At 39.4% G+C, this 15,749-nt stretch overlaps 1 protein-coding gene across 1 annotated transcript in view; it reads left to right on the top strand.

The window, feature by feature from the left end:
• The window catches only part of LOC124722902 (DNA polymerase zeta catalytic subunit), a 218,040-nt gene that overhangs the window by 45,601 nt on the left and 156,690 nt on the right, over positions 1 to 15,749 (top strand). The window lies entirely within an intron of this gene.

The following is a 15,749-nucleotide window of genomic DNA, read 5'->3' as shown; positions in this document are numbered from 1 at the left end:
ACATGATCACAGATGCTATTTTCACCATCCATAAGAAAATTCACCTACACATCCTCCAGAATTTGGCTAAAAACAGTCTGAAGGACACTCCACAGAAATGAGAGTGCTTTTTTAGCACCAGAGGTCGCTTGATTTCAGTTCTGATGAAAATATTTGGGACCCCTTTGAGCAATGTGTGTATATCTCGAACTCAGTTGTGACAAACTGTCGTGAGTTGTGGGCGGTGGCTGAACCTTCATGGACTTTTTTTTTTTTTTTTTTTAAGTAGGGGGTGCGAAGTGTCATCAGTCTGCCAAACGGTTAGATGCAGCCCACCATGATTTCCTCTCCTCTGCGAATCTTTTCATTTCAAAGTAGTACTCTCACCCATTGATCTCAATTATTAGTTGTATACAGTGTGCCCCATGAGGAATGGTCAGAATTCAGGAATATGTCAGGAATGATTGGTCGACGTAAAAAAGTCAAGTAAATATGGGTTCTAAAATACGTACCTTAAGAGCTACAAGCACTTCTCATTACTGTGAAAGACATCTCTTCTACTGCAAGCTCTTTACCTTCCATATTTTGGCAGGAGATAGTATGGAACAAAACAAGAAAAAAGTCCACTAAACATGGGCTCTAAAATTTATACCTTAATAGCTATGAGCTTTTGTTCAATAGAAGAGATGTGTTTCACTGTAGCAAAGATGAATGAACACTCGTAACTCTTAAGGTATGCATTTTACTGCCAATGTTTACTCGACATTTTTTGCTTGTTTTGGTCCATACTACCTCCTCCCAAAATGTAGAAAGCAAAGAACTTGCAGTAGAAGAGCTGTATTTCACAATATTGAGGATGAACAGATGCCTGTAGCTCTTACGGTATGCATTTTAGAGTTTGTGTTTACTGGACTTTTTTTTCTTGTTTTGGTGTAAGGAATCTGTTCCCAAATCTTTAAAATGTCATTCGGAAACATCCTGTATATACCTCTCTGTTCTTGATGGTAAAATGTGCCACCATATGCAGCTGATCATTGACACTCCAGACTTCTAGAAGTTTATATCTACTTGGTAACTGAGGAGTTATGTCTGCTTCCATCCAAGGGGAATGTTTTGTATTGAACAACTTTTCATAGTTTTGGTGTTGTCTGTGTCAGTTGAGAAAATGGTCTCTATATGTTCCTCAAAAGTTAACCCAGTGTTGCAGCTTGTCTTGAAATAAGAAAATGAGAATTATATTTTTACTTACACTTAACATTCATTTTGGATTCCAAGAATGCCATATTGGAGTCTTGGTGTAGATTTCCCACATCAAGGTTGTTCCCCATGCATGGCTATTTTTTGGGCACTCTGTGTACCACTGGAAGGAAGCAAGCAAGCTTAGGGCTTAAAATATTGTTGACGCTGAAGTCATGAGAGATGGGACACAAACGCAACAAAATCGACCATGGGCTTCATGAACCACCAATTCTGGTTTCTGCATTAAGCAATTTAGAGAAAGAACGAAGTACTGATGTGAGGATGGCCAGGTGGGTGTTTGAATTGCAGTCCTTCTGAATGGGAGTCCAATGTCTTACCATTGCACCATCTCGCTTGCTCTCTATGTACCCAATCCTCGAGAGTGATAAAACTTAGTAATATTAACAATAGGTTGTACTTATTAGAAAAGAAGATGTTGCAAAAATGAATGGTATGTCAAAGTAAGCATTGAAATTATGGACTTTGGATTTCTTCTGTTGGAAAAAGTGTCAGAAAAATGAAAATGAAGTGTTTTGTTGTAGTGATGAAAAGACCAGAATACACAGGAGATGTATCCATTGCAAACACTGTACTTGATATAATATAAAAGAGTGAAGTCTAAACAAGATAATGACAGTAAGTTTCATAAGGTACTAAAGCCAGTTACCTAATGTTCCAGAAACTTTCTAATGTCTTGAGAGAGCATGTCTGTGTAGCTTTTTAGAAAAGCACTTTTGCTATCAATTGTTTGCTGCTTTTATAATATGCAAAAAACAAGTAATTGGAGATACACTTTTGTAGTTGCTATGAACCATCATGCATGCTTTAGCTGAAGTCACAAGCAGTTAATAAACTGCGTAACACATGACTGAGAATTTTTAGCTTTATTCCAGTGCTTGCAGAAAATGAGTACAAACTCCACTTCCAACTGCAAAAATAAAGAAAGAGATTATTTTTACCCAAATTTGTTTTGCCACAGTTGAGGTAAGACCTGATTTTACATTACATCTAAGTTCTCAGAATGTATTAACAAATACTTGCTGACAACACCACAATTGTGATGAAATGTGTTTGTGTAAAAACACAAAACATATATTCTTGTAATAAGTCAGGTCTTGTTGAGCTAACACAAGGAGGAAAGGATATTTTTATTTTTATGTTCCCATTTCATACCATTTTTGCTCTTCTCACTCCATTTCTCAATTTGCCACGTTTTATGAGGTTCATTTGTAAAATAAAGAAAATTTGCACATATACCTTGTACAATGTGTCAGTGGTAGCGGAACAATCATTTTCTGTGCTCAGTATGATGTATAGATATTTTTTTTTTTGTGTGTGTGTGTGTGTGTGTGTGTGTGTGTGTGTGTGTGTGTGTGTGTGTGTGGTTCATGTGGCAAATCTGTTTATGTGATGTTCCGAAAAACTTGTGCCAATTAACAAGAAAATTGCAATTGTTGAGGCCTGTGAAAGTGAGATATGTGATTTCATTTTTGAAGGCATAAGGTGATAGACACTGCAACATTAAGCATGGATTTGTAATAGTAAATGTGGTCAGTTTCTGGTGGTGGTGTTTAATATTTAAGAACAGTCAAACCAATGCCCGTGTCAGTGAGAAATTTTAGTAACTTTCCATCATCATGGATGCTTTGGGAAATAACAATGGACTGCAAAATGAAACAAAATCAGCAGTGTCCAAAACTGAAGAAGGATCTTGCTCGCAGTCATTGTGTGAATTCTGTTTATCTTTAGGATGCCGTCATGCCCCTCTTAAACCCAAAATTGCTCTGGGACAACCTACCAATGGGCAACTAAGAAATGTGTTGAATGCTGTGAAATGATTAACTTCAATATGTGCTCTTTTTTCATTGTTCTTGCCCATGATTGAAGCCCTATGTAAAGGAAATGTATAATGTTTTATAATTTCGTAAATTTGTGTCCAACAAGATAAGCATAATCAAGAAAATGATAGCATGTCGCTGGAACAGGATATTGATAGGTGACAGAAGATGGTAAAGTTTAATTGCAGTACATTTTTCATACAGTGTCTGATCAGAAATATCTGGACACTCCTATGTAATGCAGAATTGACCACAAGATGTCATGAGATGCAGCGGTCAGGAGAGCTTAGTGACTTCGAACATGGGCTAGTCATTGGATGTCACGTGAGTAACAGATCCATCAGAAATATTTCAGCCCTTCCAAAGCTGTGCAAGTCTACTGTTAGTGATGTGATTGTGAAGTGAAAACCTGAGGGAACAACCATGATCGTCGATCATTGTGGACAGTAGTTGTAAAAAAAATTGCATGAAATAAGCAGAAGAAATCAAAGATGAGTTCCAAAGTGCTGTAAGCAGTCCAGCTAGCACAATGAATGTGCTTAGAGAGCTACAAAGAATGGGGTACAATGGTCTAGTAGCTTCACATAAGCCATACATTTCTGTAATCAGTGCTAAGTGACACTTGACGTGGTGTAAAGGGCAACACCACTGGAGTGTCGATGCCTGGAAACAAGTGATTTTGAATAATGAATTGGGTTATACTCTGTCTCTCTCTGATGGAAGGGTTTGGATTTGGTGAATGCGTGAAGAATGTTACTTGTCATCACGTGTAGTGTGAGCAATGAAGTACAGAGGAGATGGTGTTTCACAGTACTAGGATGTTTTTGTGTACTGCTTTTATTAGAGGATCAGTTCGGAAGCAATGATTATATCAGCATAACAATGCACCCAGGCATAAATCAGCATCTGTGAGTCAATGGTTTGTGGAAATAAAATTCCTGAAATGGATTGGAAATGGACTGGCCAGCTCAGAGAACTGAACAGATTTTAATGGAAGCCACTTGAAACGAGTGAGAATATCAGTTTCACTCTAGACCCCAGTGCCCAACATTGCTAACTTGTCTGGTTTCAGCTTGTGAGGAAGAATGGACTGCCATTCCTCCACAGACATTCAGACATCCCATTGAAAGTATCCCCAACAGAGTTCAAGCCATCAGAAAAGCAAATGGTGGACACACCCCATATTAATGTCCACTATTAGTTGTCCAAATACTATTGATCATATAGTGTATGTCACTCCCCAAAGTTTGCAATTAAAAAAGATACATGCAAACATAAAAAAAAGTTTTGCATCACCTCGGTTCTGAGAGTTCCAGAACCTATACAGAAAATTGAAATAAAGATCAATGTAAACATCATTTCCACCCTTTTTATTGCTCATGAAAACCACACATTGCATGCTGTACCACCATACAGCGAGATCTTCAGAGGTGGTGGTCCAGATTGCTGTACACACTGGTACCTCTAATACACAGCAGCACGTTCTCTTGCAATGATGCATGCCTGTGTTCATCGTGGCATACTATCTGCAAGTTCACCAAGGCACTGTTGGCCCAGATTGTCCCACTCCCCAATGGCGATTCGGTGTAGATCCCTCAGGGTGGTTGGTGGGTCACATTGTCCATAAACAGCACCTTTAAATCTATCCCAGGCATGTTCGATAGGGTTCATGCCTGGAGAACATGCTGGCCACTCTAGTCGGGCGATGTCATTATGCTGAAGGAAGTCATTCACAAGATGTGCATGATGGGGCCATGGATTGTCATCTATGAAAACAAATGCCTCGCAAATATGCTGCAGATATGGTTGCACTATCGGTCGGATGATGGCATTCACGTATCGTACAGCAGTTACAGCACCTTCCATAAGCACCAGCGGTATACGTCGGCTACACATAATGCCACCCCAAAACAGCAAGGAACCTCTACCTTAATGCACTAGCTGGGCAGTGTGTCTAAGGCATTCAGCCTGGCTGGGTTGCCTTCAGACACGTCTCCGACGATTGTCTGGTTGAACGCTTATGCAACACTCATTGGTGAAGAGAATGTGATGCCAATCCTGAGCAGCCCATTCGGCATGTTGTTGGGCCCATCTGTACTGCACTGCATGGTGTCGTGATTGCAAAGATGTTACCTTGCCATGGATATCGGGAGTGAAGTTGCGTATCACACAGGCTATTGCGCACAGTTTGAGTTGTAACATGATGTCTGTGGCTGCATGAAAAGCATTATTCAACATGGTGGCATTGCTGTCAAGGTTCCTCTGAGCCGTAATCTGTAGGTAGCAGTCATCCACTGCAGTAGTAGCTCTTGGGTGGTTTCAGCAAGGCATGTCATCAACAGTTCCTGTCTCTGTGTATCTCCTCCATGTCCGAACAACATCACTTTGGTTCACTCCGAGACGCCTGAACACTTCCCTTGTTGAGAGCCCTTCGTGGCACAAAGTAATAATGTGGACAAAATTAAACTGCAGTATTGAGTGTCTATGCATGGTTGAACTACAGACAACACGAGCCGTGTTCCTCCTTCCTGGTGGAATGGCTGGAGCTGGTTGTCTGTAGGACCCCCTCCATCTAATAGACACTGCTCATGCTTGGTTATTTACATCTTTGGTCGGGTTTAGTGACATCTCGGAACAGTCAAAGGGACTGTGTCTGTGATACAATATCCACAGTCAATGTCTATCTTCAGGAGTTCTGGGAACCGGAGTGATGCAAAACTTTTTTTGATGTGTATTTCCATAAAGAAAAACTGCTAAACAAGAAAATCTCTTCCGCAAAAGAAATAGGGGATATGGCTAGCCTAGCTGCTAATCCTACTTGGCAGCAACATGACGTTCTCTCTGTGAGCTTTATTGTCAGTTGGCTTCATGCCTCGTGGATATGGTAAGAATACTGGAAGAGTCCTTAATCGCATCTGACAGCCTACAATTTGTCTCCAGTACATCTCAGGTGTGTTCTGTAGAATCCAAATGCAACTTTACTGGGAAGTCTATGAGAATGGACAAGCTGCGCCTCTAGAAACCTAAAAACATGGTAACAGTGTTTCATCTCTGTACTTCTGGATATTAACACTGTACCTCCGCCCAACAAACCGAGCAAGGTGGTGCAGTGGTTAGCACCCTGGTCTCGCATTCGAGAGGACGATGGTTCAATCCCACGTCTGGCCGTCCTGATTTAGGTTTTCCGTGATTTCCCTAAATCACTCCAGGAAAATGCCGTGATGGTACCTTTGAAAGGGCACGGCCGACTTCCTTCTCCATCCTTCCCTAATCCGATGAGACCGATGACCTCGCTGTTTGGTCTCCTCCCCCAAACAACCCAACCCAACCCAACCCAACAACAATGATATGAAGCTCTATATACCCATCCTGCATGATGCCTACCCATACCGAGACTCTGCAAAATGGCTCATTCAACTTTTAGTTGAACATTTTCTGGCCTATTATGAATTTTTGGCAGAAATTTTAAGTGAAGCGAAGAGGGCCAGTCAACACACAAAAGTGCGTACAAAACTGAGACATTGTAGGCCTGAATGCACCGGTTTTGATTAGTATTGGACACTACAAGTACATTTTCCTGTACATGTACACATTTCCAGTCGTGGGGAAATCTTGATGGCTATTTACAGTGATTGCTCAGATTTTCACTTCCCACTTTTCCCAGTTACATATCACTTTTGGGCACTAGTGATGTCTGTGGATTTCACTAGAGCAATTAACTTTAGATTAATGAAGCTAACACACTGAAGGTGTAATACAACAATTTTCTCTCTTGATTAGCTCGTTTTTGAGTAAGAATGCTTGAAATAGATTTTATTCTGTAACAACTGTTGATAACAGAAATTAGGTACTACCGGGTGGCTATAATTAAACTTTCCCTATTTAACAGGTTATAACACAGAAACTGATTACTATATGACTACCAGACTTGGTAGCATTAATGTCTAGAGTAAGGAGTGCATGATTTCCATGTGTCACAGTACCACCGTCCAGCTCCAACTATGACCACCAGGTATCATGATCAGTCATCATGATTCATAGTCTCACACACCTGACTAGGTGCAGTGCACTTGTTGACATGTCAACATGAGTTTGGACAAAAGTAGCAGGGTATTATTGGTGAAGCTGTATTATCAAAACAACAGTAATGCTGCAGCTGCACTTCGAGACCGTCGTCAGCTGAAAGGACTATGGAAGGGTCCTCTGTCTCCACCTGCTGTGCAGAGCATGATGATGAAGTTCGAATCAACTGGAGAACTGGGCATCACTCCGGGAAGATGCCAACGACTGGTTGCACCACAGGTAGTCGATGAAATCACTTTTGCTATGGAAGACAGCACTGCACGCAATTCCCAATCATCAGGCAGTGCGCATGCTGTGTCTTGACAGTTGAACATCCCATAGTCCACTGTATGGAAGGTGCTTTGAACCATTCTCAAATGGTATGGATACGAGATCCATATCGTACAGCAGCTTGCACCACAGGATGCACAACAATATGTTGACTTCACTCTCCTCTTTCTTGCAAGGATTGAAGTTGACGAGGGCTGTCCCTGGACCATCCTATGGACAGACGAAGCTCATTTTTCTCTGTCGGGTAAGGTGAACACACAGGATTGCCAAGTGTGGTGATCTTCACCTCCAGTCACTGTGCATGAAGCTCCTCTGTGTGGTGAATGTGTCACCATATGGTGTGGCTTTACAGCTACGTTCATTCTTTTTTGAACAGGTTGGCACTCAAGGACCAAAGACGTGCAGTGTGACTGTCCAGTGTTACTGTGATATGTTTCACCAGCACGTAATACCCACCCTACAGGAGAGAGACGCATTGAACTTAACAGTTTTCGTGCAAGATGTGCCTCCACTGGACATTGCTTGTGAAGTTTACCTGCTTCTCCTAAACACATTTGGTAATGATAGAATTATCAGCCAATCGTTTGTAAATGCTTGTGTGGCATGATCGCCTGATCTGACTCTGTGTGATTTCTAGTTGTGGGGCTGCCTGAAGAACAGGGTTTATCAGGGGAACATTCACACATGTGCTGACCTAAAATTCAAGAGAGGTAGCCAGCATACCTATGGACATGCTTTGTTCTGCTGTGCAGAGGGCAACCCTGCGCTTTCAGACTCTTCTGGACACTGATGGGCACCATATGAGCCCCTTTTGTAGCAGTAATGGTACCAGTATGTAATGGTATGGTGTACCACAGCAGCACATTAAAAGTGTTTCAATTGAATTGATTCTGCATTATTTCTCTTCCCCATGTCCGTGATATTAATGCTACCAAGTTTCCGTGTTATAACGTGTTAAATAGGGAAAGTTTAATTATAACCATCCAGTATATTGGAAATGTGCATAATAAGTTTATGAGTAATAATGCCCCTAAAAATTATCTCATTTCATTCGACTAACTTTCTTCGAGCTTATAACCTGTACAACATTCTTGTGGAATCACCTTATGCTTGCAGATACATGTCCTTTTGGTGTGATATGACACACACACAAACCATAAAATTCCATTTCAGTGTTAGTTCAGTACAAACACTGGACTTCTGTTCTGGAATTTAGTCCCTGACTTGTGATGCAGGTACTGATTTTCATAGTTTACTGAACACACGTCAGTTCTTGTAACAAGAACACACCCAATTCCTTCGACTTTCATTATCCAACTGAGTTAGTGCTCCGTCTCTAATGCCGTCAGTCAGATGTTAAACTGTAAACTTCCTTAGTTTCTACAGATGTTTCTCATAAGAATCACTGAGGCAAAGTCTAATTAATGTATATTATATTGTGCTTTGGCATGATAACTGCTTACACTTGCCTTTTGTTTTTTAATACATTTTTGCCAAAGAAATGTTATCAATTCTGCAAAATTTAAAATCGCTTTCTTAAATAATGTATCTAGTTGAAGAACTATCTTTGACTCTCTGTCCATTCCTTGAATACATTAGTGAAGGATGCATCAAGCAATGCCTTTAATATGAAATAGTGTGCTGCATGTGTCTAAACATGGAAATCAGTTCTGCTATTGACATGCAGTCTGTTACACAATACTATTCCATAGTGGCAAGTGGTTTTAAAAAGAATACTAAGAAAAGCTACAAACATTTTTTTTTATTGTCAGGTGTGTGCAAAAGTCCTAACAATAGTTAAGTCATCATTTAACTTTTCCCATTTTTATGGTGTTTACAATTTCTTCTGACTGTCCGCTTAGGAGGGTTTTACTGTACACGCTGCACACAGTACTCTGTTGTCAAAGATATTTTACAACTCTGTGGAAGAAAGTCAGTTGCCTGTTTTAGCAATTTGTGGGTAATGAACACCATGTCCATGCCATTCCAAAAGGCATGCCTCCTGGCTTGTGACAGATGATGAGCACTAGAGTTGGTCAGCAGATCTGGCTGACTGGTGAGTAAGTTGGAGTGTTCAACTTACACATTTTCTTAGGTTGTCTCTGGTACTACTGCATAAGGCAACAATCAAGTTTAAGGCAAACTGCTGGAAATGGAGTAGGCAGTCAGTTGTATGGAGTAGAGTTAGCCAATGGATGTGGAGTTACCAACGAGTATGCTCCAAACAGGCAATTCCTGTACTGTCAGATGGAGATATAAGGAAATGGAGGAAGTGCCCATTGACAAAAAAAGAGTGAACAGACTGTGTATTGTGGTGTATTTTACATGCCATGTAGAGAAGCATTTCCTCTGAGAATACTATTGGGTTTGTAATTGGGGCAATAAATTATCTTTAGTTACCACAAAACAGTGGGGCTCAGTGACTAAGTGGGCAAATCCCAGGCTGTGAGTCCAAAGGTCTAAATGGTAGGGTTTGACTCACAGTTTGACCTATATTTTTTCCTGTTACTTATTGCTTTTTTCACCTCTGTCAGTGATTTTGTGATGAAGACAACTTGACCTATTTGTGGAAAAATGAAGAACAAGTGTGTAGCAGTTGTTTGAAGAAACAGTTAACCAAAATGCTGTTTTTCTTCCTTGTATGGAAATGACAATTATTTATGAGTAACCATGAGTTTAATGCTAACTTCCTGATTTCAAAACCAAATAAAACCCATTTTATGAGTCATATTTTTATTATTATTGATTATTAATGTAGACACATATCTAAAGTTTTGTTTTACACAGTTTTGAAATTCATATTAGGCAGGTGCCACCCTCATAGCCCATAGACTGAATAAGCTGATTTCTGGTGATTGCTGCTCTCTGGTTTTTTGAAGAAACTGGGGTCACAGTCACAGTGATAGTAAATTCAGACTCTTATGTGAAAATGCAGGAGGAATTTTTTTCCACGACTTGATGAATTGGTCTTAGGGGACATTTGGTCCCAACAGGATGGAGCACCAGAGCTCACACTTCAAGGGCATAAATGGTTGTTTTGAGGAAACACAGCCCGGAGCAGCTTATCTCAGTAAGGGATGATTTGGAGTGGTCATCCTGCTCCCCTAATTTGGCCCCAACGGTCTCTCTCTCTCTCTCTCTCTCTCTCTCTCTCTCTCTCTCTCTCTCTCTCTCTCTCTCTCTCTCTCTTTCTCTTTCTTTCTGATATCTTGTGTTTATGTCAACCATTCAAGGACCCTCCAAGAACTGAAGGCCAACATGCAGACAGAAACTGCCAACAACCTGCTGCTATGCTGGTAAGGATCATGAGAAACGTCAGAAATTGGCTTATTCAGCGTATAGGCAATGGAGGGCATCACCTACCTGATACGATTTTCAAAACTATGTGAAACAAAACTTTATATACGTACCTACATTATTTAAATACAAAAATTCTGCTTCATACAATGGGTTTTATTGCTTTTTGAAATCGGGAATTTATGATGCTGCACCCTGTATAATTGACCAGAACCAATTTTTTTTTTTCTTATTACATATAGAAATATGTATTGCACTGTTAACTATTTCTTTCTGTTTCTCATGTCGAAACTAATAAAATTCCTCTTGCTGTAAATTCAATCATGATCTTCAAACTTTTTAATTCACTCTTATAAAACAAAATCTGCTTACCCATACAAAAAGTGAGTTTTACACAAAATTCACTTTTATGAATTTGTACCTGGTATTTGCAAGCTATAAATTATAGAGACTTTTCCTGTTCTCTATGCTACTAATCCCTCTAAACCACAAATAAACACAAAAATTTCTGAATATCTTTGCATCCTAATGTACCAAGAACTTCTGGTGGAAACAGAAAGCAGACAGCTAGATATACCAATTTGAACTTCTGGCACTTCCTGTCCATCCAGAGGGAGTTGGAGACTTGACTCAATTGTTCAAAACATCCACCTCTGGAAAAACTGGTTCATGACCAACACTAGTGAGCACCTCATGGAGCTCCATCTTCATTGTCTGAGTTTGGATTTGGTGAACCTGGGGAGGAATGACCCTCTAGGACACCTGTCATACTTCTGTTGCATAAACCGTAGCCTGACAAGCAAGGCCTTCTCTGGGTATACCCTATTTTCTTACCTAATTATGACACTTGGAGTCTGTTGGTGGTAATACGAAGGCATCCTGAAAAGTAATGCCTCCGAATTTTTCATGTGAAAACTCGTAAAGCTTTTAAAATACAACAAATGTTATTAACAATCTACATCGTCTATCTCATGCCTACATATTTATTTCTCGACGTATTCACCCTGGCAATGAACACAGTTCTCCTAACAAGAGACAAGTTTGTCGATACTGTCTCTGTAGAATGTTTGACTTTGTTGGCAGAGGCACAACCTCATCTCTGCTTGCACTACTTCAGCAGTGTCAAAGTGGAGTCCTCCAAGATGTTCTTTAAGTTTGAAAACACACTTCCATGTTACAATTCAGAGCCCTCTTGTGGCAGAAGGTTGCAAAAGTGTAGACGTGAGGAATAAAGATGTAGAATGTTACTAATATTTGTTTTATTTAAAATGTTTTAAGCTTTTTCACATAAAAAAGTTGGAGACATTATTTTTCAACATGACCTCGTAAAAACCCTCACAGTGGACTGGATGAAGCAATATTGAGCACCCACATCCAACCCAACAAGACAACTTCTGATTTCAGTCCTCATGAGCCCACACAAACAAAAATAAGACTGGCAAGTAGTAATGGAACACAAGTAAAATCACAGAATGTGTTTTATTTCAAAGAGATATGGAGGAAGTGTTGAGAAACTGTTACCCTTTCATATTCAGAAATTGCGTGGTGGCAGGAAACCCAAAATCAATGAACTGAGACTCCTCATACAGGAAAAACCTGTCAGTTACACAGTTAACTTGCATCCAGTCTTGTCTTACTGGTCTAATGCTTAACTTTTGTCATGTCCTGGAGAAATTTTATCTATGTTTGGAAGCTGTTGATTGATGGGAACCACAACTTATCATTTCACACTCCCTCCTCATTTAAAATTCAGGCTTTAAGACTATAGACACAGCCTTTTAAAGTGCCTTCCAGATCAGTATTGATTAATAAAAGAAAAGATAAAGCTCTTGAATTTTTCCAGAGAGTCATGTCATCATCGTATATTGGTTGACCGGATGCATGACCACTAAATGCATAAATTGGTTATCACACTTCACAAAGAGAGCTAGATTATTTTTGTCCTTGATCCACTAACTTTGCTCTTTTGGCAAGCTATCACTGCAGCATAGTTGTAGTGTTGTGAACTACATTCTTAAATATCCATTCCCTCCTTTACCAGTTAACTAAATATGTCATTCATGAGGCTTATGGTGACTTTCTGGTATATTTCAATGAAACCAAAAAAAAACTCAGAAAGATGTATTGGCTTAATTTCAAAATCTGTGTCCACATCTCATAATTGGTCATCCACTCACAATGCATCTTATGAGTAGTCGAACAAAAGCTCATAGTATTTGGATTTCCATGTCTAGCTGAGTATACTCACAAATGAGGAGCTCATTGTGTATAAATGAGGGCAGTGAAGGTGTGGTACCTTTTTAATTTTCTGTGTGGATGAGGTGTTCTTTAATGACAGGACTGAAATTTGCAAGCTTCAATAGACCAACAATGTTTCCTCCATTGGAGATGTCATTGTCTTCCCGAATCTGCTCTCCATGTCTGTACAAAGCCAAACTTTTCCATTGCAAGTTATTTTATGCAGTGAACAGCTCTTTTTTAGTAGATAGCACTATTTTTCCTTTGCGTCTTTGATCCATTTCTGAAGTTCTATGTCAGTCAGTCCTTTATTTTCAATAAGATTTCTGTCGAAGCACTTCCATTGTGTGAAATTCTCATGATGATTTTTCATGTTTTCTTGGTGGCCCACTTTTTTGGGTACTGTAAATCTGTCCTCCTGCTCCAAATCGGACAATGGGATGCAACTTGGAGGACAGAAGAAAACACACACAAAAATGCCTATTTATTTTACAGAGAATAAACCAACCAGAAATGCATCACTTCTTCAACACTATGATTGTACAATTTCCTTTTGAACCAACATCTGTTCATTTAGCAATTATTTGTCAGATGAAATGGTCCTACAGAGTTTTTAAAGTACATCCAACCATACTTAGCATTTGTCAGGCAAATCTACTACTGCTCTTGTCTCTTAGACAAACATCAAGAGTCTTAATAACATACAGAAAGTTCTTGTTGAAAATTGCAAATTATTTAGGAATAAAGGAGACCACTCACCAAAAGGCAGAAGCACTGCGTCATCAATAGGAACATAAACAAAAGGTATGGAGCTTGGCTAGCTTTTGGACAGCACTTCTTTTTTTAGCTGTAAGAAAAACCTGCACACAAACGCGGGCGCGCGCGCCCACTCACACACACACTTTCTCCCAGTGTAGGTCGGCATTGAGAAAATATTTTCGCATTCGGACGAGAAAGTTGGTGATTTAAATTTTGTGAGAAGATCCCCCCACAGCAAGAAACACCTTTGTTTTAATGATGGCCATCCAAAATCCTGTATCAGGTCCATGACACTCCCTCCCCTTTTTCTCGCTAATATTAAACATGCTGCCCTTCTTTGATCTTCCTTGATGTACTCTGTTGATCCTACCTGGTAAGGACCTAGTAATTACCTAATCAGCATATCATGACAGTAGCATATGCTAATATTAATGCAACTGTGCACAAAAACAGTAATACATAAAATAAAGGAAATGCAGCCTCCTACATACAGCAGGATGATGTGTGGCATACAGAAACAGTAGCTTTTGAGCTCTTGCTGTTTCTATGATGAAAGCACATATTCACACACGCAACCACAGAGATAACCAAACACTCATACCTCTGGGCACGATGAGACTTCAAAATTTGCACATAAAATATTCACACTAGTTATTAAGGAGCCCTACAGTGTAATATGTAATCAAAACTGTGGGAGTGCTTAGCATTTTTTGCCTTCCCGGAGCATTACCAGATTTGAAAATGAAGGGAACTGCAAGAAAAATTCGTAAGACCAACTGTTGATCAATCCATAACTTTTAAAATTGTAATCTAACACTTTTGTACTGTGCTACTGATCCACACAACATGCACAAACCTATGTGCACTACAAAACTGTCTCTAAAGTACAAAAGTGAAGGGATTTTCTCATATGCAAACTCAATTCACAGATTCTCCACCTCCAAAATGGTAACAGTGCTGACATGCAACCAAGGAGGTCATTTAGGATGTGTGTGGGGGAGAGCCTAGACATCTTACAGCTCAATGAAATTAAGGTTCAAACCCCAAGGATGGATTATTGAGTCCCCTTGGCTAATAAAGTCCTAGGCTAATTTTAGAATTGATGAGATGTGGGAAGACCTATACCTCAGATTATTTTTTTTTAATTAATTTTATGAGGTTTTAAATTGACACCTAGCTTTTGTTAGTGTATACAGTGATTGTGTTAACAAAATATGTCTAAAATAATTGCTATCCTTAGGGCACCACGGACATCAGGACCATAACAATGATGCCTGGATTCCATTTTGTGTCTGGCAACATCCTGTTTGCATGTCTTAAAAACTGAGTCACCATCCCTGTGTAATGAGTGAGAGTTTGAGCTCAGAAAGAGGATAAGATGTTAGTGTTATCCATCAAAGAGCTTTGGTGTAAGGTTTCATTGGGAAGAGATGGGACTGTTATAATGACTGAGTGTTGAGAAATGAGAGAGGTGTTTTCTAATTCTTTACTAAAATTTCTTTTTATAACCAAACCACTACTCTGTGTTAGCTAAGTGATCCTCCACTGTATAAAAAGTATTTTTCAATAGGTACTTTTTAACTGTCTTTTTACGTAAGTTTGGCTTAATAATCTCTCTAACCACTGTAAGCAAATTATTAAACAATTTTATTCCTTGGTAGCAATTGTCGCCCAGTAAAATAGACCATTTTTAAATTTTTTATCTCACTATTTTGTAATAGTTTTTATTGTGTCATTTGTCATAGTGTTTATCTGTGTTAAGTATTATTGGTCTTTGTGTGGCATTTTTGATCAGTGTTGTATTTTAAATTCTATCCATTGTGTTTTTTGGTTATTCCTGTTCAGTTTTTAGAGCTTGTTGTGTTAATTTATTTGAACCACACTCCTCTTAGGTAATTTATTTGGTGTAAGTGCAATACTGATCGAGCAGCTTAACACCCTAAAGCAGCAGCAACAGCAACTGTGTATCAGCATCAAATGTCTGTTGAACCTTTACATTTTTCTTACACATTTTGTATACATTTCATTTCTTCAGTATCTCTTGCT

This window comes from Schistocerca piceifrons, chromosome X (genome assembly GCF_021461385.2).
Source record: "Schistocerca piceifrons isolate TAMUIC-IGC-003096 chromosome X, iqSchPice1.1, whole genome shotgun sequence".
In the NCBI taxonomy this organism is placed as follows: domain Eukaryota; kingdom Metazoa; phylum Arthropoda; class Insecta; order Orthoptera; family Acrididae; genus Schistocerca; species Schistocerca piceifrons.
The sequence above is the reverse complement of the archived record's forward strand: the minus strand, read 5'-3'. Positions and strand labels throughout refer to the sequence as shown.